Source organism: Carettochelys insculpta, chromosome 1 (assembly GCF_033958435.1).
Source record: "Carettochelys insculpta isolate YL-2023 chromosome 1, ASM3395843v1, whole genome shotgun sequence".
NCBI lineage: Eukaryota > Metazoa > Chordata > Testudines > Carettochelyidae > Carettochelys > Carettochelys insculpta.
This window is the reverse complement of record NC_134137.1, coordinates 214,647,490-214,670,810: the sequence shown is the minus strand read 5'-3', so window position 1 is coordinate 214,670,810 and position 23,321 is coordinate 214,647,490. Positions and strand designations below refer to the sequence as shown.

The 23,321-nt window shown below is 49.2% G+C and overlaps 1 long non-coding RNA gene across 1 annotated transcript in view; it reads left to right on the top strand.

Moving 5' to 3' along the window:
* LOC142007012 (uncharacterized) overlaps nucleotides 1-23,321 on the top strand; it is a 498,770-nt gene that overhangs the window by 466,148 nt on the left and 9,301 nt on the right. The window contains exon 3 of the long non-coding RNA XR_012643883.1: nucleotides 4,743-4,830. This is a non-coding gene — a long non-coding RNA (uncharacterized LOC142007012). The remainder of the gene's footprint in view (nucleotides 1-4,742; nucleotides 4,831-23,321) is intronic.

Here is a 23,321-nt window from a genome sequence, read left to right as displayed (position 1 = left end):
GGTATTTGGTAAAATCTGAGATATATATTGACCTTTGGGGCTAGAAGAATTTTAAGGATGATGATTCTGGGTTTCAGTAACCTCTTGTCATAAAGACCAGATGTCTGGGTGGTGGTTGCCTAACGGGAACTGTGTTTTTGGCTTCTTGTTAACCGGTGTGGTGATGCAAGAGCTCAATTTTGTTACTGGCTTGGTGAATTCTAAGGTTAGAATAATCACCAGTTTTGTGTATGCAGGATGGCAGGTGTGTGTCCTGCCCTGTTCCTTATGATCTGCCTCAAAATTGACATTCTCAGCTGTGACCCGCACCAGACACAGTCATAACCACTGCTCAGAATTTGCCGCGGTGTGTCAGAGAGGAATGGTGCTGCAGTAGTTGGAGATCTGGGTTTAATTCTTTCTTTCCCCTGAAGACTTTCTGTGTGACCTTCACAAGTCTGCCAATGGGGAGAGCAAAGGGGGCATCTGCCTTGGGGACCAGCAATGGCAGTGGCCAGAGTGTGAGTTCCTTTAAATTACCACCAGGCAGCTCTGAAGGGCTGGCTGGAGGCGGTTAGCTCTCAGTCCCCCTCCCCTTCCAGGGCCTTGACCTGTCTCCCCTCCCATCCCACCCAGCACAAGGCCTGGCAAAGACTATCAGCTGCCCTGAATCCTCGGCAAGTCTCTTAATAGCACTCCCCTATCTCACAGGGAACACAGAGACGATGACTACATTAAAAATCAGGTACTGTGGTAATGGGGGCCATATAAGGTACTAAAATATCTAAAATAAGAATAAATAGTAAAAATAGAGACAACAAAGTTTGTCTTCTCTTTCATGCCTACTTTTGTGAGTAAGTACAGCACCTATTGAAATGGCAGTATAAACTTGTGAGTCGGCATATGGAAGGTCTGTGGGAAAACACAAAGCAAAGAGATCCCAACAAATGGTATTTTCAGAACACCAGCAGTGCTTTGCAGTGAGTGCCTACCTAGGCAGGAAGGCCGCTTTTTCTTTTTTATCTTGGTTTGACTCCCACTGAGGTTCTCAATACATCAAAGAGAGGATTCTATGGGTAGAGACACATGAAAAGCTAAAATATATTATTAATTATTCCCTTTTTGAACTATGCTGCTGCTGAGGGACACCTTCCTCTTCACTATACCTAGTGACATGCTATATTGTTCCTCTTTGATCCCAAATGATCTTTATCCCACAATCTTGCTGCCATCTTACTGCTAAATGCATATCACACTCTTGCCTGAAAGTTGTTTCCCAGCTCTTATGACAAGCGGGACCCAGGGTTGCTGAAACTGAAAGAAATAGGGTGCGGAGGGGCAGATTTTCCTTCCATTTTCCTTAATGTGTGAAGTTCATGCTGCTTCATATGTAGTCATCTGTACAGATGGGATGAACGGCACCGCTGTGCGAAGGGTCCAAGCAATAGTCTGTGTTTCATTCTTCCAGAGTCAGGGGAGCCAGGAACCTTGCTGAGCCCCGGGCAATGCTGGGGGGGTGACAGCTCCAGGCTCCTGGTAGCGGTGGAGCCTTGGGTGGAAGGGGCAAGGCTGAGACAGCAAACGCTCAGAGCCACCCAGACCACAATGCACCCCACAACCCCTGCCAGTGCTGCCTGAAGCACATCATGTGGTGCTCCAGCCGTGATTTAAAGAACTTGGGGCTCCAGGTGCTGCCACTCCACTCCCTTTTGAATTGCCAGGTCCCAGGGCAGTTGCTCCCTTTCTTCCTCTCCTCGTAAACCGTCTACTCATCACCCAGTCACCCATCAGCAGGCCTGTCCGCAATAGAGTACAGAAAAAGAGGAGAGGTGGAGCTGGCCCAGGGTGTCTATAAAGTCAACGAGCTTCTAACAATCCCCTTTGTGAAGTTAATGTTGTCTGAAAATAACTCAAGTACGGTGGACTTTGACCAACACCTCTTCCTGCCCTACCCTACATCCAATAGCTCCCCTGCACTGAGAACCTGACAATAGGTTCAGACACCGCTGTTATATTGTTCTAAGCTAACCAGACAATAAGGATGTTCCGGGCAGCCATTACACTTGAAGTGACATGAAAGGGGCACGTCCTAAAAACAGAATCACAGCCAAGTCCTCCTTTATTATTAGAGCTCCAAATGAACTTTCTTTGAAGCATGCGTGCAGGGCTTCAGTGATCCATAGGCCCTCTGAACAATGATGAATTGTGCTCCAATTCGCTTATGTAGTTTAGGTGCATTTTTCAAGTAACAAGCGAAAAGAGAAAAACACACTTTAATAGAAAATATTATTATAATACCACTGCTTTTATTAGGAGATTAAGGTACTAGTACAGAATCTGAAACTATTTTTAACTTAGTTTTTGAATGCTACCAGATATCAGGTTAACAGTGTCCTTTTAAATACTCTAAATTGTTCTAAATCAACATGTTATATAGATAAAATAATACTCAGTCTAGGCTTATTCCTCTGCATTTTGTTTTGTGTTTCCTTTTCAGGGTTCTCTGTTACATACAAGTGTTGAATGATATATGTTCTGGCATTGAGACCTGTCTCTTGTGATCAAAATACTCATGGGACCGTCTTGATTTTAGACTTGTGACATTATGGATTTGAAAAAGATGTGAGCCTGTGAGGGTGGTTTTTGTATGATTTATAGTCTATAGCACCATGTAATTTTATCCAGAAATTACTACGATTATGTGCCTGGCTCCTGTAAAGACATATGCACATGCTTAACTGTAAGCATATGGTGTGAGTCCTACGGAACATTGTGTAAGGCTTTGCAGGGACAGGACCATAGCTTAGAAAAACAAAGAATGCATATGCCAACTTATTCATAATTGATTCCAACTACAGTAGTAGTTGATGTGACATCTCTTTTTGTTACGTTAAGATGCTTACCATCCGTTAGGAACATCATGATTGAGACAAAGAAAGAGAATTCAAATATATTAATGTATAATTTATTTTACCAGGACAATAAGAAACAAAAGCTGTCAATAAAACTGTGTTTATTTCCATTCTCTTTTGTTGTAAATTCCCTATAGAGAGTTTATAACAGAATTTGTTGAAGAATAAAAACTACTTCCTCTTGGGGACAGTGTTCTCTCAATTAGCTGAAATTATTAGGAGGTAATTATTCCCAAAACTAATAAGTGGCTCTTGTCTAATTTCCATAGATAATTCAAATAACATTTCAATAGCCAGTTAAAATGAGTTTCAGTAATAAAACTAGTTTGACCCAGTGGCATTGCTGTATAAGACTGAGTTTCTCTACACAGGAGGGGAGGGAGGAGGACGATTGTGTTTTTAACTCAGATTAGCAGCTCAATTTGAAGTGTATGGGGGAATCTGAGCTTGAACTCAAGGGGCTAACCTGAGTTAAAAGAAAAGCTATTGTAGTGTCTTCTGTGCTATGTTAGCCCAGGTTAACTAATGTGGATTAGTTACTCAGTTAAGGACTCACCCTCTATTGCCTTGCAGACATACCTTTATTCCTCATCTGAAGCTTGCCTTTGATGGTAGCATGTTCCTGCAGTGTAGTGCTTGGACTATGGGATTTTTTCTATTGATGAAAATTCCTTTGATTCTAGGAGTGTATCTTCTTCTGTAGTGGATGTTCTTTACTCTTCTTTTAGAAGTGGTGTGGGGTTTTTTTCCCACTTCCTTTCCTCCTCTCCTTTTGCTCCTAAATTGCATCTGTTTCTAGGCCCTTTTATGCTCTTCCTTTCTCACAACCCTACACAAAGAAGATATTAACAAAATAAGGAACTGATCAAATGCCAGAATTAGGCCTTTAATAGTTAAACATATTACATGTAAAAATTATGTTACAAGGATGTTATTCCAGTGTGAGTTAAGCCAAGCATTCCAAAGTTAGAAAATGTTTCAATAAAGGTTGTCTCTGCAACCTTACTTTGGCTCCCTTGTGTATACATATTATAAATACAATCTGTTATAACATGATTATTTACTACTTTCCTCCAGTTAGCCCCACTTCAATTTTTTCATAACCTCTTCAGTGAACAACATGGATAGGGCTAAGGGAATTCATCAGCACTATGCAGTGAGTAGAGCTGGGCAAAATTAGTCTACCAAGACATTTGCTTGCAAAAGAATGCCAATTTGGTGGTGCCAAAACATTAAGCAAATTCATGTTGATTTCACTGAATTGCTATGGTCAACTCTCCTCCCTCCCCAAAAAATCCAAATAAAATCTAAACATTTTGATTTCTCCATTTGAAAGGGTTTTGTCTTTCAGAGTTTCCTTTAATTTTCTGGTTAAATATTTAATAAGATTAAAATGCTCAAAATGGAAGCAAACATTTTTCTTCAACTTAAGCAAAATGTATAATTAAAATGTTTATTCCAACTCTTCCCCTGTATAATGTTTTTTAAATTTTTATTTTGCTGAAAAAATATAAATGAATTCATTTTTGGTTTGACCCAAAATGATTGTTTTTGCGATTGGTCAGAATTGCCAGCAAACTAAAAAATCCACTAATTGTCATGCCTACTAGGGCAGGCAGCTGTTGCCTGTAGGACATTTGGTGCAGAAGCTGGAGGAATAGTGCACAGGACCACAGGAGTAGGAAAGATAGGCTTGTGGTTAAGGCTAGATACATAACAGCCCTGAGTACTATGACAGGTGAACAGACATCCTATTTTAAAAAGGTCAGTCCTGTATTAAGCCCTCCTGCAGGTGTTCCAACTTTTTCTTAACAATGGTCCTGTCTTGTCCTGTATTTTCTTTCTCCCCAGCTCCCACATCAGTACTAGACGGGCCTGCTGTTGGCCAGACCCCCGCTCACCAGCTGCCTGGCTGCCTGCAGGATGGTCAGCAATGGGGGTGAGTGTACAAGGCTGAGTTGGGGGGTTGAAGATACAGCACATGGGGCCAGTGAATTCCCCTGGAGGTCCATCAGCACAGCTCTCAGTCAGCAGGGCTCCACCCAACTACCCCATGCCATTTCTAGCTGGCACTGGCTGGGGGCGGTCGCGGTTGGTGAGTGCTGGCAGATGTCTCTGCTGCCTGTCCAATGGCCCTGAAAAGGCCTTCCCACTCACTGTCTTCTCTCTGTTTTGTCCCTTTTCCCCTTATCCCACTATTCCTCCATACTGTCTCCCTAGCAGGACATGTCCTGCTCTTAGCACTGTATGGAGAACCAGACCCTGGTCAGAGCACACCAGCAGCCTGACCAGTAGGTTCCTTCCTTCCCCTACTACCTCTGGCTGGGCCAGTGCCCCAGGAAAGCCCAAGGCCCTCTAGCCCAGGGTACTGGCCAGTAAAAGCTGAACCCTGAATGTGCCAGAGCTTCCCATGTCACTCTGTGCCCCTCAGCTAAGCTCTGCAGTGGTGGGATTGGGGGAAGCCTTTTTCAGCCTATTCATCCCCCAAACCTGCAAGTTCCAGGCAGGGGCTTAGCACCTTTCCACGTGCACATCCCCCCAGCCCTGGCTCCTGCCCCCTGGAAGTAGAGGGCTGCTCTGTCCCATAGGCACCCTCCCCTGCTGAGCCACCACTCTGGTTGAGTTTGCTGAATCCCCTGGAGTCCAGGGCCGTGGTGCATAAGTCATTCTTACAGTTTAACCCCTTCCTCACCACACTGTAGCGGCTAGGCAGCGATTGGATGATGGCAGTGGTGAGCAGCAGCCTGGAAGTATTAACTGCCATTTAACACTGCGTGGGCAGAAAGAGACAAGCTGCTTCCAGACACAAGGGAGGGTGCCAGGGGAAGAGATGAGTTCTGAAAAGGTACAAGCCAAGTCATCCCTTCCTCCCTGCCTCCTTCCCTGCAGCTGGAAACATTTCCTATCCCTTCCCTCCCATGCAGTGTGGAAAGGCTGCTGCTGGCCACAATCTGTCATGAGCCCTGACAGAAATCTGTGAGGGCATGTGGCCCTGCATGGCCCCACGCACCTGTCTTGCCACATATCCTTTATGAGCAGTGTGCATGCTTATGAATGAGACATTAGCTACTGTACAAATGGAAAAAAGAAGGGTGTCTCCGTTTTGTTGATCTAAAAGCAGGTCAATTTAGTTTCAAGTTTTTTTATTTCATTATGTACCACGACTCGCAATACAGATTCGGCATTAGCACAATGCATAAACACAGCATGTAAGAATATATGAGAGTGCATATTATTATACATTAAATTTAGATTAGCAAGAACTTAAATAATGTGAATTGTGTTTAAATCATAATTTGTATGAATAATGTATAATATGGCCAATAATTCTGATGAATATTTGCCTCCACAAAGAGCTCATTATTCAGTTTCTCCTTGCCATAAAAATTATGTGTATTCATTGAGGTATTTAGGGCCCTTTTGAAACCCGCAGATTGCCAAGAGTTTTGTCATTGACTTCAGTGGGAAAAGGATCAGGCCTATGAGACTTTGAATAAAGTTGACTATATAACTTCTTAATATTGTTTTCCTGCATATTCCAGGCCTTGCTTCTGTTTAAATGTATGAACTACTTTTATATATGAGTGGTGGGTTGGGGTGGGCAGATTAGGAAATTGAAAGCAGTCTGCACCTTGCAGAGTCAGGATCACAATAAGAAGCATATGCAGTTGAAAACTACTTTGTAGCACTGGGGTGGGCAATAATTTTTGATGGCAGGGAGCCACTCCAGACCGATGGTTACACTAGCAAGTTTTGCCAACAAAACTCTGGTTTTGTCGACAAAAACGGTGGAACATCCACACACAAAATATGTTTTGTTGGCAGTTGGTCAACAAAACTCAGCACTTTTGCTGCCAGAGTTCTGCCTCTCAGCCATGAGGTGTAACTCTGCTGTCGACAGATTCTGTCAACAAAAAAAGCCATGTGATCTCTCTGAGGAGCCTTCTCTTGACAGCTGGGGCATCAGAACAATGGGCAGCCCTGTCTGCTGTGCTTTGGGAAGCCTGTTTTGTCTGGAGAGCAGCCAGGCAGTCCAGCTGCCCTGTCGACAGAGTGGAGTGCTTTGCCAATTGGCTTTTGTGTGTGGCCGCACTCTGTCAGCTGAAGTTTTGTTGGGAGTTGGGGTGCAGGAGAGGGTATGTTGCCAGATGCAGGGTTTCGCTGTGAGGTGCTTATCTAGATGGCTCCCAGCCAGCAGCCCACCATGACCCTCAGGCAGGCTCAAAGCAGCTGGCTGCTGGAGCCATATGCCTCTCTGCGCCACACACCCAGAGGGAAGGTGGGGAGACGTTGTGCTACCCCTGCCCCCAACACAAACCTCACAACTCCCATTGGCCTGTTTCTAGCCAATGGGAATTGTAAGGATAGTGCTGGGGGGTGGGGACAGAGCACAAATTCTCCCTGTCCCCTCCCTCTCAAGCAGCACACGGTGCCCCGAGGCACAGGACCCCAGCAAGCAGTCACTTTGAGCAGCCTGGGGCTGCTGCGGGAAGGGCAACTTGCCTGAGGGTTCCAGTGGGCTGCAAGCCAGATCCAAAAGTTTGGCAGGCCAGATGCAGCCCATGAGCCATACTTTGCACCCACCACCATTAGAGCAGGAATCTCAGGGATATGTGAAAATGGCCATATTTTGATGAATTATTCACAAGAGGAGACTGACAAGGGTTTAACAGCTTGCTAGATTTAGGGAAGTCCTGGACCAGTTTATTAATTATGCAGTAATAATAGTTATATGTAATGGACCTTATTTACATTTAAATTTGTCTTGAGGAATTTCAAAATGACTTAAAAACTACTGAAAGGCTACATCTACACAGCAGCCTTATTTCAAAATAATCTATTCTGGAAGAGCTATTCTGGAACAGTTTATTTTGAAATAACACTGCTACACACAGAAACACATTTGGAAATCACATTTAGCTACTTCAGAATATATTGTCGAAATACACAGCACCTATTGTACAATAGGCCATTAGACACACTATAGCTTATTTTGAAATAGGTGCTGTTCCCTGTCTTAACAGCACCTATTTTGATCAGGATCTGTTTGAAAATAGGTGCTAAAATATCTGTTTCTTAATAGATGCTATTCCTGCTGCAATGAGGCTTACCGATTTTGAAATAACGCACCTGCTATTTCAAACATATTTAGCAGTTGTGTTGTGTAGACACTAGCAAAATTATTTCAAAATAGCAGCTGTTATCTTGAAATCACTTTGCTGTGTGGCCGTAGGAAATAGAGCCACTTCTGGAATGGTTGCAACAGTAATCTTACAGAACCCATCTATTTCATGAGAAAGTAAAGAAAAATATAATATTCAAGTAAATTACGAGAGGCGTTATGCTGGACACAATACAATAATCTTGGAATTTTATTCTTATGGATGAACAAAGAGAGGCCCAAATCAAAATCAGAGGTCTAAATATCCTTGGTCTTTGAAAAAGTTTGGATCAGTAGTTACATTTTAATTTCAGGCCCCATTTTTTCCTCGGCTTAGTAGTACACAGATGGCAGCAATTCTAAATTCCAAAGGCTTTTATTGTTTGCATTGGTGGTTTACTGTACAGTGACAGATTGTTAATGAGGGAAGCCTTCAAGAGAAGTATAGGCCAGTTGTAAAACGGGTTCAGACTTAGATTCATTTATATTTACATGTTCCCATATGTCTGAGTTATGTGGAGGATAAAAAGCATTCTAGCCATCCTCCTAGTATGTTCATGGATAGCAATGGACAAAGGCTAACTGTAATTGCAGGTTGATTAGGAAGAGATGGTAAAGGTTAACTATCTCAGTGGCAGCACAGCTGTAAATACTTGCTTGGCATAACAGCAATGATAAGAGCCAGGTCAGCCATTAAGCTTCTGGTGCTATTGTCAAACTCTTAAGAGGTTTTTCTTTGTCCTGCCAGCGTTACTGAATATAAGTGTCATAAGTATGTTTGATAGACTGGAAAGCCCAGGAACACAAAGAGCACTTGAAATAATCAATCACTTTTTAATGTGACTGCTAATGAGATATCATGGTGGGATAATGGGCCAAAGGTTTCCCTGTTGTTCTTTGGAACTAACTTTCTTGGCAGTGATTCTTCCCAGTAAGAGCACAACAGGTAAGATGTGGTGTGTGAGAAGCAAACACCTGCCTTGCATGATAGCTGATTTTTCAGCATTCTGCAGCAATTCTAGCAGAGACATCTACAATGGCAGTTTCATTAATATTTAGGCAGGAAAACCTTATAGGCTGAAAATTCTAGCTGAAAATACAGGGTGTCTCCACTGAAACATGTTCTGTGTAAACTTGGCAATGAAATCTGGTCTACCTCTTTGATTTTTGGAAGCTGGTGCAAAGAAGCACAGTTGTTAAGTTATGGATAAACATCATTTGCACTCAGGCCCTGATTCAGCAAAGTGCTTAGCACATATTTAATTTTAATTGTATTAGACCTACGCTTAAACACACAGTTCAGTGCTTAGCTAAGCTATGGCCTTAAACAGGGGTATTTAAAATATTTTATTTCTTTATTTATCGTAACAAAAATGCTCTATTGCCCACTGAAATCACTGGAAGGTCTTCTACCGACTTTAGTGGGCTTTGGAATGAGCCCTTAACTATCTCCCATATTTAGTTATGATGCTGTTAGCGTTAATTTTCTTTAAAATCTTGTGTACACTAACCCACTACTAGCACTAATTCTCTGCTCTTTGGCTTATGTGTTGACCTTCTGATATCTGCTGGTGACTGATGCTTCTTAAGACAAATTATATTGTTTGAATCTTAATATCCAAGGAGTTTTATTATTTTTCTCCTTATTTGATGGGTTTCCAATTCAGGCAACAAAATAATTCATGGCACTGGATTTACCGCAGTATATATTTATACAACTTTGACTTCTATTGCTCAGTTTCGATCTTTTTTTTTTTTCCCCTGGAGAATATTTACAAAGTCAGGGGAGTGTATTATCTTTGTATAGTGTTCAACATCAAGCCTGACTGGAACAGGTGGCAACATATGTTTGAATGCATTTTTAGTAGTTGGGCAAATTATTTCCTTTGTAGTAGCGTTGACTTATAAGAAGTGACAGTTTCAGGGCTATGTTGCATAGTCCTTAACTGTCTCTCACTTTTATATCTTGCTGATGGATGTTTTATTTTTCAATTTTTTTTTCAATCTTCTGTGTTGTGTATAGTCAATGAGGCAAATTGTAGTCACGTGTGTGTGCGTGTGCAGCTATGTGCCCATCAAATATGTCTGCTCAGGTGTCATGATTTTAATGAACCTGTGTATAGGTGCACATGCCTAAACTTAGTAACCAGAATGCCGTACAGGCCTGCTGACAACAGGGGCAATCGCCCTGGGGCCCAGTGATTCAAAGGAGCTTGGGCTCCCAGCTGCTGCTGCCACTGAGGCAGTGGCCAGAGCCTTGGGCCCTTTACATCACAGCTGGAGTGCCACACAATGCGCTTCATGTGGTTCTGAGAGCTGTGGAGAGGGCAGGCTGCTGCCCCCTCCCCTTCTGCCCCAGGCTCCACCCCTTCTGGAGGCACCAGGCCAATACATACACACCTGGCTCAGGGGTCCCTAGAAGCTGGCAGTCCCCTAGTGCTCTAAAACTGTAATCTTATCCTTCTGGCCCCCTTCACCTCTGTAGTGTTTGACACTGCGATTGCGTGTACAAACCCCACACTAGGCAACATGGTGTTAAGGGATTATTTTGGGTTTAGGCAGCCTCGCCTCACCTCACCTCGCCACATGTGCAGCAAATGCACCGTCTGCTGGAGGAATTAAAAGACAGGGAATTATCTCCATTGGGGGGGCAGAGCTGGAGGTGAACAGACCTGTAGCCTGCCAGCTCCAACAGCACAGTGAAGAGGAAAGCATAAAGGCTCTGATCTAGCTGCCCAAAGGGGCCCTCCTTGACAGCATAGAGACTCCACTCCAGAGACCACCAGAGAGTGACCGATCCTGTGACCATGGACTTTGATAAATCCAGCTGCTTCTACACATGCCACGTCCTGTCAGAGGTGGCATGGTGATGAGGCCATTCAAAGCAGGTCAATGAGGCGCTAACATGCATATTCAGTGCCTTATTGGCATAATGGCTGCAGACTTCGAATTGCAGATTGACAGTGAACATGGGGGCAGCTTCAAAATTAGTACCCTGCTTCACCATTTCTTTATTCCCACAGAACTAGATTGGAGTAAGGGAATGTCGAAGTGAGGCACTTATTTTGAAGCTGCCCCCATCTACACTGCCAATCTGCATTTCAAAGTCTGCACTTTGAAATTTGCTCAGCCACCATTATGCTAATGAGGCACTGAATATGCACATTAGCACCTCATTAGCCTGCTTCGAATTGCCTCATTACCATGCCACCTCTGATGCGAGGTGGCATGAGCAGAAGAAACCTCACTCTCGCTGCTTTTGGCTTTGGATTTCCCCACCTGGCAAAGGCATTAGTTGGAACTGACCAGGCATGACAAATAAAGAGAAAAGTAACTGTTTGTAGAAGCTTACCTAGAAATAGCAGGTAGGATTCTGCTCTCATTTCCACTGGCAACCTATTTATCCAGAGTAATTCCAATATCTTCACTGGAATTTTTCTGAATGTAGGCCTAATATAAATGATACCAGAATGGGGCCCATAAATTTTGAGTGACTGAGAAGTTCTCGAGGCAGTGAAATGAGCTCAGTGTCACACTTTGTACCAGCTTCTGTATTAATAAGGAGAGTGATCTAGTAATAAATGCCAATCAATTTTGATTAATCACCTGGCCTGTAATATAAATGGTCTTATTATACACAAGCATGAGAGAGAGAGAGATTGAAACGGGACAATTTGAGACATAATGAGCTGACTTTGACTTATACGCTGTTCTTCAACAATCAAACATCAGCATTGTAAAATAAAGGTGATCTTAAAAGAGAAGCTTCCAATCAACTCTGCTTTTCTTCTTTGACCACTGGATTCCTCTGCGTAAGCTCTCTGGAGATGACCTTAACACAGCCTGTAGCTGGATCCTGAGGACTGACCTGGTGGTGTTTCAAGACCCTGGTATCCCTAATCAGAACAACAGCTTTATTTTCCACAGAGCATCATTTGCTGTGGGTGTCACTATGTAGTATTCACTCCAGCAAAGGTTTCTCCTGAAGTCCATATTTTGCCTGAGTGAAGGATGTAGGGAATGGATCAGGGAGTTTTATCTGAGTAAAAACTGGACCTTCTTTTGACAAATATGGAGGACATTTTCACCAAGTAAGTTATATAAAAGTAAATCTCTAAAATGTGATGTTACCTGTTCCTCCCATATCTTCCCAGGTGTAGCTCACTACTTTTCCCGTTAGACAATATTTGAAGAATCAAAGAAAGAGACACCACTACAATACAGCTATCCTATCCCCATTTGCCATTTCATCTTCTAGCAAGGACACTGAATAAAGCTGTGGAATGTATTTAGTATGTTTTATTTATTCTACAGCTACTTCATTAGCCATGTTCTTTTTCTTATTAACCGTATGGGCTACATCTATACGTGCACGCTACATCGAAGTAGCTTATTTCGATGAATAACGTCTACACGTCCTCCAGGGCTGGCAACGTCGACGTTCAACTTCGACGTTGGGCAGCACCACATCGAAATAGGCGCTGCGAGGGAACGTCTACACGCCAAAGTAGCACACATCGAAATAAGGGTGCCAGGCACAGCTGCAGACAGGGTCACAGGGCGGACTCAACAGCAAGCCGCTCCCTTAAAGGGCCCCTCCCAGACACAGTTGCACTAAACAACACAAGATCCACAGAGCCGACAACTGGTTGCAGACCCTGTGCATGCAGCATGGATCCCCAGCTGCGGCGGCAGCAGCAGCCAGAAGCCCTGGGCTAAGGGCTGCTGCCCACGGTGACCATAGAGCCCCTCAGGGGCTGGAGAGAAAGCGTCTCTCAACCCCTCAGCTGATGGCCGCCATGGCGGACCCCACTATTTCGATGTTGCAGGACGCAGATCATCTACACGTGCCCTACGTCGACGTTCAACTTCGAAGTAGGGCGCTATTCCCATCCCCTCATGGGGTTAGTGACTTCGACGTCTCGACGCCTAACGTTGATTTCAACTTCGAAATAGCGCCCAACACGTGTAGCCGTGACGGGCGCTATTTCGAACTTGGCGCTGCTACTTCGAAGTAGCTTGCACGTGTAGATGCAGCCATGCAGTACGGACTGAGGTTTGAACAATTCTGGGTGATGCAGGGTGATGGAGTAACAGTGATATGTTTCTGCCATCAATTGCCAGATATGATGCTCGCACAAAGGATTTGTTGGACTCTTGACTGCCCAAACATTGTTTGCAGTCTTTTCACTGCAAATGGTTTATACAAGACACTTGAGTAGAATATGCCCATGATGAGTTTATATGGGTATATTGCATAAGTCTGCAAGTGCTAGAAAAATAGGCAACTCTCTTCTTACCTTTGGTAAACAAAAAGAGCCTCTTTATGGGTGTGGGAGCACGAGCACCTGGTGGCCGGGCCTCACTCACAAGGCAGACTGACCATACACTCCATCCTGGAATGCTATCATACAACGGCGGGGTGGCCTGAAGCCAGGCCAGGAGAAAGAAATCAGAAAGTTGACAAGTAGTTGGAAAGTCCCCAAAGAGAACATCCTGACAAGTAGATAGTAAGTCCCCAAAGAGAACAGCTGGGGTAAGTAGCTGGAAGCCCCCCAAAGAGAACATCTTGGTTGTGCAACATCAGAGGGACCCAGGGGGAGGTTCGGAAAATGACCAAGGACAGAGGAAATCTTGTAACATGTTCTGACAGGCCGGGAGGATAGAAAGCCCAAATTCGGTAACAAACTCTTTAATTGGCCAGGTATTGGTACCCCCAATTAAGAAACAGTATAAAAGGTGATTTAGCAGGGACAAGGGTGTGGGATCCTGGACACTAGGCAGAGGCCAGCAACTTCCAGTCCAGACAGCAGACCCCGGCCTGATCACCCAGATGTCACCACCACGAAAGGTCCCAACCAAGCCGTATCTCTGACTTGAAGGGCCGCTGTAACGTAGTTGTTGGTAAGATGTGGGAGTATTGGATGTTATTGGTAAGTCACATGTAATTATATACAGCTATATGTAACCTAGTGTTTAGCCTATGCCAAATAAATAAATATATATATAAAACAAGTGTTAAGTAGTTGTAGTTACGCATAGATGAAACAGTCATTATCGGTAAATACCACTAGCTGGACTAGCTGGGGCTGTATAGAGAATTATTGGGACTTAGAACAGCCACAGGGCATTGTGGTGTTCACAATCGGAGTGTTATTGTTCCTGGTACTCATAATACTGTGGAAACCCAGGTTTTAAAGCAGATACACTGAATCACATATTGCTGCTACACTATATAAGTCTGCTATAGCAGTGGGGTGGTTGGTCCCGGGCCATCCAACCCCACACTGCTGTATCAAACCCCACGCGCACCCACAGGACCTGGAATAGGTTGGCACATCGTCAATGGGAAAATACATTTCCAGGAGGCAAAGTCAACCACAAAGGACTCCAGCCCAGAAAGCACAAGACAACCTACCTATTGTAAATTCCACAAGGGGTCTGGTGGCACCTTAAAGACTAACAATTTTAAGATGGCATAAGCTTTCGTGAGCTGAAACTCACTTCATCAGATGCATGAAGGGAAAGAAAAAGAAAAAGATAGTGGGGTACAGAGATGGGAGTGTTTACATCAAAGTTAATTCAGTCAGAGTAGATAACAAGGTGAGAATGCCTAAAGTGAAAAATTACTCAACATAATGACTGAACCATTCCCAATCTCTATTCAAACAGCTTGGATGCTGTCAAATTTGCATATTAATTCCAGCTCAGTGGTTTCAAGTTGCAGCCTGGTTTTGAAGTGCACTTTAGTCCTGCTTTCCAATATGCTGTAATATCCTAGCTGCATGCTGTCAAAACTACACAGCTCTGGCTCCTTCCCTCCCTTTTCCTGAACACAGCCTTTAAATATTAAAAACCTTCAGTTTGCATGGATAACATCTAAATTCTAAGAATAGGGAAGGAAAGCCAAATCTGTCAGACTGACTAAAGCCTGAGGCTGTCTTAGAGTAGAGATACAAATGTACTTTTGTGTAATTCACAGCACATTTTGAAATGTACTTTAGTTTTTTTTTCACAGCGGTACTTTAAAATGATTGTTAGAGTATTCTGTATCAGCCTTCCTTGGTGCTCTCACAAATCTGAACAGCAGCAATTTATTACCCATGGGTCCATGCAGCTCCAGTGTCCAATAGTGTAATGAATTATCTTTACACTATACAGAAGGTGTGTCTGCACTAGAATGCAATGTCAAAGTAGCAAGCCCAACTTCGAAATAGCACACGCCATGTCTACACACGGCACACACTATTTCGAAGTTGAAATCGAAGTTAGATGACGAGACGTCAAAATCACTATTTCTATCAGAAGATGGGAATAGCACCCTACATTGACGTCTAACATCGACGTAGGATGCGTGTAGATGATCCAAGTCCCGCTACTTTGAAATAGCGAGGTCCGCCATAGCGGCAATCAGCTGTCAGGTGGAGACGGGTTGTCCTATGATCTCTGCGCCCAGCGGTTCTTAAAGCCGCATGGACCCGGAAACCCCATAGCAGGAAGCTGACACCGTGCAGGCAGCAGCCGTACCATGAGGTGCCCCTGTATGGCCCAAAGGGAGATCATGGCAGCAAGCCCAGCCCCCTGAGCGCCCCCTGAGCACCCCCCTGGGCCATCCCAGGCCTCCAGCTGGAGGGGCAGGAAGCAGGACCCCTCCTGGACTGACTCTGAGCTCCATGATCTGCTGGAGCTCTGGGGTGAGGAGGAGGCGCTCCACACAATGGGGAGCAAGCAGCGGAATGCGCAGGTGTTTGCCTGGCTGGCCAAGGGCCTGGCCACCCAGGGTCATCCTGCCTGCACTCCTGACCATGTCAGGAGAAACATCAAGGAGCTGGGGCAGGGTTATGCCCAATCCCAGGACTTGGCCAGCCAGTCTGGGACTGCTCCCTCCTCTTGCCCCTATTACCGGGAGCTCAGGGCTATCCTGGGCCCCCAGGACACCTCCTACCGTGCCAGCTACCCTTGACACCATGGCCAACAAGCCCCAGCAGGCCTCGGAGCCAGGGTCGGGTCTGGAGGCCAGCCCTGCACCCCCAGGGCCAGAGCCGGGACCCTCCACCCCAGCCACGGAGTGGTCCAGTGAGGAGTGGGAGCGAGTGCCGGACATCCCCTCCTGCCGCTCCAGACAGGCCTCCCCTGACCATGGTGGTGGACTGTGGGGTACGTACCCCATAGGGCACAAACTCCCAGGGCATGGGGCAGGGACACCCTTGACCGGGGGCCCCCCACATCCCCAGAAGACCCCAGGCAGACCGTGGCTCAGGTATGGTGCCACAGCCACCAGTGCCCATCAGCATTTTCACCCATGGACTGTGCCGTGCCCCACCCCTGGTGGGAGGTGAGAGGTGGGGACCGCTAGAAGGGGCCACCCACAGGGTCACTGCACACACCAATGGGGGACAGGGAATGGGGACCAGATGCCCTTGGGGGAATGGGGGTGGGCCATGGGTCAGGGCTTGGTGCTCATGGCCTCTCTCCCCCCTTCCCCCCAGTTTCCACAGCCACACCATCCATGGTCCCAGACATCCCCCCCAAGACCCCCAGACCACCACCACCCAGGGGCACTGCCTGCACCAGGACGGGCCCACCCCCTCCGGGGCCAGAGGCACACCACCCACAACCCTGAGGTGGCCGCTGCCCTCCGGTGACAGGCGGACATCACAGAGTGGAGACTCCACTTCGAGGAGCGGGAGGCCTCCTGGCACCAGGCCTGGTTGGACTTTATGACCACCTTTAACCAGGTGGCCTCCATGTTCGAGGAGCTGGTGGCCCAGGTGCCCTCCCCCGTTGTCCTCTGTGCTGCCCTCCATGCTGCCATGCCTGATGTCCTGCCTGTCGCCCCACCTTACATCCCGCCTGCTGCCCCATCTGACATCCCACCTGCTGCCCCACCTGACATCCCAGCTGCTGCCCCATCCACCAGCTCTACAGGGTAGGAGCCCACTGGGGCCGACGACCATGCTGAGAATCCACCTCAGCCGTACCTCCCTGTCCTCCTGGCCCCCAGCCAGCCTCCTCAGGGACCCTGGCTGAGGGGGGGACCAGCCACTCGAACATGGCGGGGGTCACGCCAGTCCACCCCTGCCCTGGAGTGATGGGCCGATGTCTGGCCGGCCCACGTCTCCCCTTGTATATAGTTGTCCCCGCCCTGTATATAGTTTATCATAGTTTTCCCCATCTATATATAGTTGTTTTCCATGATGCTGTTTGTTATTGGTTTATATGCATAGAGTTGAGGTTTTTGGTTATTTAAACAATGAGGCAGTTTTAGTTTTCAAAACGCCACGTCCCGTGTGCTTTTGGTGAGGGCGGTGTGTGGGTGCTAGGGGCGGTGTGCAGGGGACCCAGCAGGGATGGCCTGGATGGTGTTCACTAGGCCTCCTGGTCAAAGTACTCCCGCTGGGCCTCCCAGGCCCGGACCCCATCCCTGTGGGCCTGGCAGCTAGAGGTAGTGGCTGGCTGGGGGTAACCTGTTCCATTTTCCAGCTCCCAGCCCTGCACAAAGGCCTCCCCCTTGCTTTCCACCAAGTTGTGGAGCGTGCAGCAGGCACCCACAACATGGGGGATGTTTGGGAGGCCCATGTCCAAGCGGGCCAGGAGGCAACACCACCGGCCTTTCAGGCATCCAAAGGCACGCTCAACCACTTGGCGGGCGTGGTTTAGTCATGCGTTGTAGCACTTCTGGCTGGCATTGAGGTGGCCTGTGTAGGGGTGCATAAGCCAGGGCTGGAGGAAGTAGGCTGCATCTGCCATGAGGCAGAGGGGTATGGTGGTGTCCCCCAGAGGGGATCTCCCTCTGGGGAATGTAGGTCCCCGCCTCCAGTCAGCAGCATAGTCCCAAATTGCAGAACACACGAGCGTCATGGGTACAGCTGGGCCAGGCCACGTATGTGTTCCGGAAGTGGCCACAGCTGTCCGCCATGGCCTGCAGGACCATGGAGTGATAGCCCTTCCTGTTTATATAGCACCCACCACTATGGTCTGGGCGCGCAGATGGGGATGTGGGTCCCATCAAGGGCCCCAAAGCAGTTAGGGAATCCCATGGCAGCAAATCCTGTGATGACTGCGTCCAGGTCCCCAACTTGGATGACCCTCTGCAGCAGCAGGGCACTGAGTGCACGCACCACCTGCGGGGAAGGGACATGGGTGCCTGTGAGGGTATGCAGAGTGTGCCCCCCTCAAGCCCCCCATCCAGGCCCCCCTCCTGAGCCCCCCTCTCCAGGCCCCCATCCCCAGGTCCCCCTCCTGGGCCCCCCCCCCGCCCCAGTGGGTTCAGGACCAGGCCTCCTTACCTCCCTCACAACAGCCCGACTGTGGCCTTGCCAATGCCAAACTGCTGGCCCACAGAGCAGTAGCTCTCTGGAGTGGCCAGCTTCCAGACTGTTATTGCAACCCTCTTCTCAATGGTGAGGGCGCTCCACATCCGGGTGTCCTGGTACCTCAAGGCAGGTGTGAGCCACTGGCAGAGCTCCATGAAGGTCTTCCGGATCATGCAGAAGTTCCGCAGACACTGGTCATCATCCCATTCCCCCATAACCACCTGTTCCCACCACTCGGTGCTTGAGGGGTAGCTCCAAAGCCAGTGGGGCACCCCGGGGGGCGGGGGGAGCAGGAGGGCCCGATGGTCCAGGGCATCCCCTTGTGCCCCTGGGGAGGCTCACCTGCCTGGAGCTGCTGGGCGGCCACCCGTGCAGCTTCTACCAGGGCACCTGCTCTGTGGGAGGTGGCTTGGAGGGCTTCCAGCTGCGGCTGAATGTCCATGTCTGTGGGCTCGAGGTCTGCGAGGCTTGTGTCACCAACACAGGGCTCCTGCAGTGCAGGCCAGGTGTGTCTGGGATGGGCCCTTTAAGGGAGCAGCATGCTGTTGCCCCGGAATGGCTAGTCTGCCCTGTGATCCCATCCGCGGGCTTTCTTGGCCCCTTATCTCAAAGGGGGGTGCTTGTGTGTGTGGACGCTCTGCTTTTCCTTCCAGGGTGGCCCCTTTCAATATTCCCCGTCACTACTTTGACGTTGTACATTGACAGTACCAGCCCCAGAGAATGTGTGGCCAATACCCTCATGGACGCTTGTGTTTCCTCCCCACAGGTGGTCTGTGCAGTCAATGCCATGCTGCTCCAGAGGGTCGTCTGACTCAGGGACCTGGACGCAGCCGTTGCTAGATTTGCTGCCATGGGGTTCCCAAACTGCTTTGGGGCCCTGGATGGGACCCATATCCCCATCCACGCCCTGGACCATAGTGGAGGAAGATACATCAACTGCAGGGGCTACCACTCTGTGGTCCTGCAGGCCATGGTGGACAGCCGGGGCCACTTCCAGGATGTCTGTGTGGGCTGGCCCGGCTGAACACACAATGCCCGCATCTTCCAGAACACGGGCCTGTGCTGCCGGCTGGAGGCAGGGACCTACATCTCCCAGAGGGAGATCCCCCTGGGGGACACCACTGTGCCCCTCTGCCTCATGGCGGATGCGGCCTACCCCGTCCAGCCCTCACTCATGCGCCTGTACACTGGCCACCTCATTGCCAGCCAGGAGCGGTGCAACGCCTGCCTGAACCACGCCCACCAGGTGGTGGAGAGGACCTTCAGCCACCTGAAGGGCCACTGGTGGTGCCCCCTTGCCTGCCTTGATGTCGGCCTCCAGAACATCCCCCAGGTTGTGGGTGCATGCTGTATGCTCCACAACATTGTGAAGAGAAAGGGGGAGGCCTTCATCCAGGGGTGGGCAGTCGACGCCGGCACGGGCTTCCCCCAGCCAGCCGCTGCACCTAGTCACCAGGCCCACCATGAGGGGGTACAGGTCCACGAGGCCCTGCGGGCCCATTTTGATCAGGGAGACCCCTGAGCACCTCCCTGGCCTTTCCCAGAGGGTCCCCCCCACACCAACTGCACTGCCCGCACACCGCCCCCGCTGCCCGTGCACCATCCCCCCAACAAGCACACATCTCAGGTTCTTTGGAAAATAAAACTGTGAATTATTGAAAACTCATAACTGTGTTATGTTCACAACATAAACCACAACCAATATACAAAGGAGGACTACTATACGCAAGGGGGACAACTATATACAAACGGAAGCCCAGTGGATGGCTCGGCTGTTGGCCCATCAGTCTGGGGTGGGTGTAGGGGGGTGAACCACCCCCCCCTTGTCCGCGGTCCCCGGCGTGGCCTGCTGGGGGCCAGGAGGACTGGCAGGTACGGCTGGGATGCCTCCACTGGCTGGTCTTCAGCCCCAGTGGACTCCGGTCCTGGGGACCTGGCAGGAGGCGCAGCAGGTGGGGCGGCAGGCAGCAAGGCAGGCGGCATGACAGGCGGCGAAGCAGATGGGGTGGCAGGGGGGCATCGGGTGGAGCAGCGGCATGGGGGGCAGCAGGGGGCAGGAGCCGAGTGACAGCTTCGTGGATCGACCTGGCTATGTCCCAGAATACACCCATGAATTCCTGCCACGCCACCCAGTGCTGGACGGACTCCTCCTGGTCAAACCTCAGTCTCTCCTCGGCCACCTCCATCTGCTGCCAGAGAGCCGCCAGGAGCTGGAGGTCCAGGAGGGCCATCCCCTGGGTCCGGCAGTGGCATGCCCGTCCCGCTGGCCTTGGGGGTGTCCCCGAGCGCTGGTGGAGGCTGACCTGCGGTGGGGTCTCGCGGACCGCAGAGGGTGCCTGGCTGCCTGAGGCCTCAGATGGTGCAGCTGCAGAGAGGGAGAGAGGGAGGGGAAGGCTGTTAGTACTGTGCCCTGACCGATGGCCTGTTCCCCCCCCTTGGGTGCTGGGTCTCCATCCCCATCGGTGGGCATGATGTCCCTGTTGGGCATCCCCATTGCATGGTCCCCCTGCCCCCGGGGTTAGGGCACAGTGCTGTCCATGGGTGTGGATGCTGACAGGCACTGATGGCTGTGCCGCCATCCTGGGACTGTGCTGTGGCTGGGCAGTTGTGGGTTGGGGGGTCTGCTGGGGGTGTGGCCCAGGGTGGCCCAGGGTGTGTGTGCCGTACATACCTGACCGTCCACTCAGCGGTCGGGGGAACCTCGGTGGGTGGATGCCCGGCTAGTGCTCCAGGAGGGGAGGTCTCTGAGGAGCTCCCCTCCTCTGCCGGACTCCTCCTTTGCCATCCCGAGGGGAAGTACCTCAGGTGCGCCCAGGGATGTGGGACTTGCCTCTGGGCCAGGCTCCAGCTCTGAGGCCTGCTGGGACTCGTTGGCCATGGTGGCAAGGGTGGCCGATGGGGAGAAGGTGTCCCAGGGGCCCAGGATGGCCCTGAGCTCCCTGTAATAGAAGCAAACGGTGGGGGGGCAGCTCCAGACTGGCTATCTGAGTCCCAGGCCCGGGCATACCCCTGCCACAACTCCTTCACCTTGCTCCGGCCGTGATCCCGAGTGCGGGCAGGGTGACCCCAGGCGTCCAGGCCCTCCTCCAGTTGGGCGAAGGCATCCACGTTTTGCTGCTTGCTGCCCATGACATGGAACACCTCCTCCTCACCCCAGAGCCCCAGCAGGTCTCAGAGCTCGGCCTCTGACCAGGAGGGGCCCCGCCTCTTTTTGGCCCCCCCGCTTGGCTGATGGAGATGCCTGGGTCCCCTCAGCAGGGGGAGCCCTGGGTGTGCTCTGAAGGCTGGCTGGATGCCGTGGCACTGGGTAGTCAGGTCAGGGTCTGTAGAGGGCATGCGGGGCTAGTATGTGAGCGTGCTACTGCGTGCACGCTCTCAGCTTCCTGCGACAGGAAATCCGGGTCCATCGTGCTTTAAGGGCTGCTGCGTGCAGGGACCATAGAGCCCTGCAGGGGCTGGACAGAACATCTCAACCCCTCAGCTGATGGCTGCCATGGAGGACCTCACTATTTCGAAGTAGCGGGATGCGGATCATCTACACACGCCCTGCTTCGACGTTGAATGTCGAAGTAGGGCACTATTCCCATCTTCGGATAGGAATAGCGATTTCGACATCTCACTGCCTAACGTCAATTTCAACGTCAAAAATAGCACTCGGCACGTGTAGATGCAACGCATGCTGTTTCGACATTGTGCTGGCTACTTCGAAGTATCTGGCTAGTGTAGAAGTACCCATAATGAGACAGATCTTTTAAATGTCTCGGAGTTGAGAAGAATAGTTGATAGTTTCATTTAACTATATGTGAGAAAATATAGCACAGGCTTGTCTTCTAAGGCTGGCTAAACATGAAGAGAATTTCTAAGGTAGCGTCACCATCTACTGGATGCTGAAAGGAATGCAGCTCTGAAACCTGCAAACTTTGCTGTCCAAGGGAGAGATGTATCGAATCATTCAGAAGAAGGGATGGCCCTCAGAAACAACTTTAGAGGTAAGTTCCCTGTAAGTTGCACAGCCACACAGATGTCTAATAAAGCCCATTCAGGAGGCTCAGGGCTGCAGTACAGAGTACCACCTCTGCCCACTGGCCCTGGCTCAGACCTGCGGTGGCTGGGGGAGAGGCACTGTAGCTAGAGAAGATGCAAACTCCTGCAGCTCCAGCATAGAGCTGCTGCAGCTGTAGGAGAAACAACTTCTATCCTGCCGGCCTCAATAGGGCCCGCCACAGCCAGGAAAGTTCTTCTCCTGGTCCAGCCTAGACCCCCTAGAGCTTCCCAGCTGGCAGACAAGAATCTCTCACCTGGACCACAGGTGGTGAGAGAGGACTGGAGGAACCCTCTCTTCTGAGGGGAGCCTGGTCAAGATTTTCTCTGCAATCCAGAGGGCTAGAAACTTCTATTTAAAAAAAAAATAGAAGGCTGAGTTTCTCAAGTGACAGTATAGCTTTGGGATATGCTGTTTCTAAGAAACAATACCATTACAAGATGCAGGGAGGATAATTACAAGAGTTGCCATCTCTGCAAATCCACAAATCAGGACCTGCTTCCTCTTATTATTGGTATTAGATTGAACCTCTCTACTCAGAACTCTCTTGTCCGGCAACATCCATAATCTGGCATGATTTTAGTTAGCCAGATGTCCGCTTCTCATGGGTGTGGCCAAGTTTCCCCTGGTCCCATAAAGTTTGTTTGCATCCTCCAGTCCTGGCTGTCAGTGTTCCATACTGTTATTTAGCTCTAATTTACCCCTAAATGTCTTCTACGAGCCAGTGGAAGCGTTGGTAATGCTGCTAGACAATATTGACCTCCCATGGTCCAGCAAATTCTCTCGTTAGGTCCTGAGGGTACCAGACTAGGTCAGTTCAACCTGTAGTAGTTTTATTATTGGTATTAGCTCTAAGAAAGCACAGCTGACATAAGGAACTCATTGTACTGGTTTCTGTGCAGACGCATAAC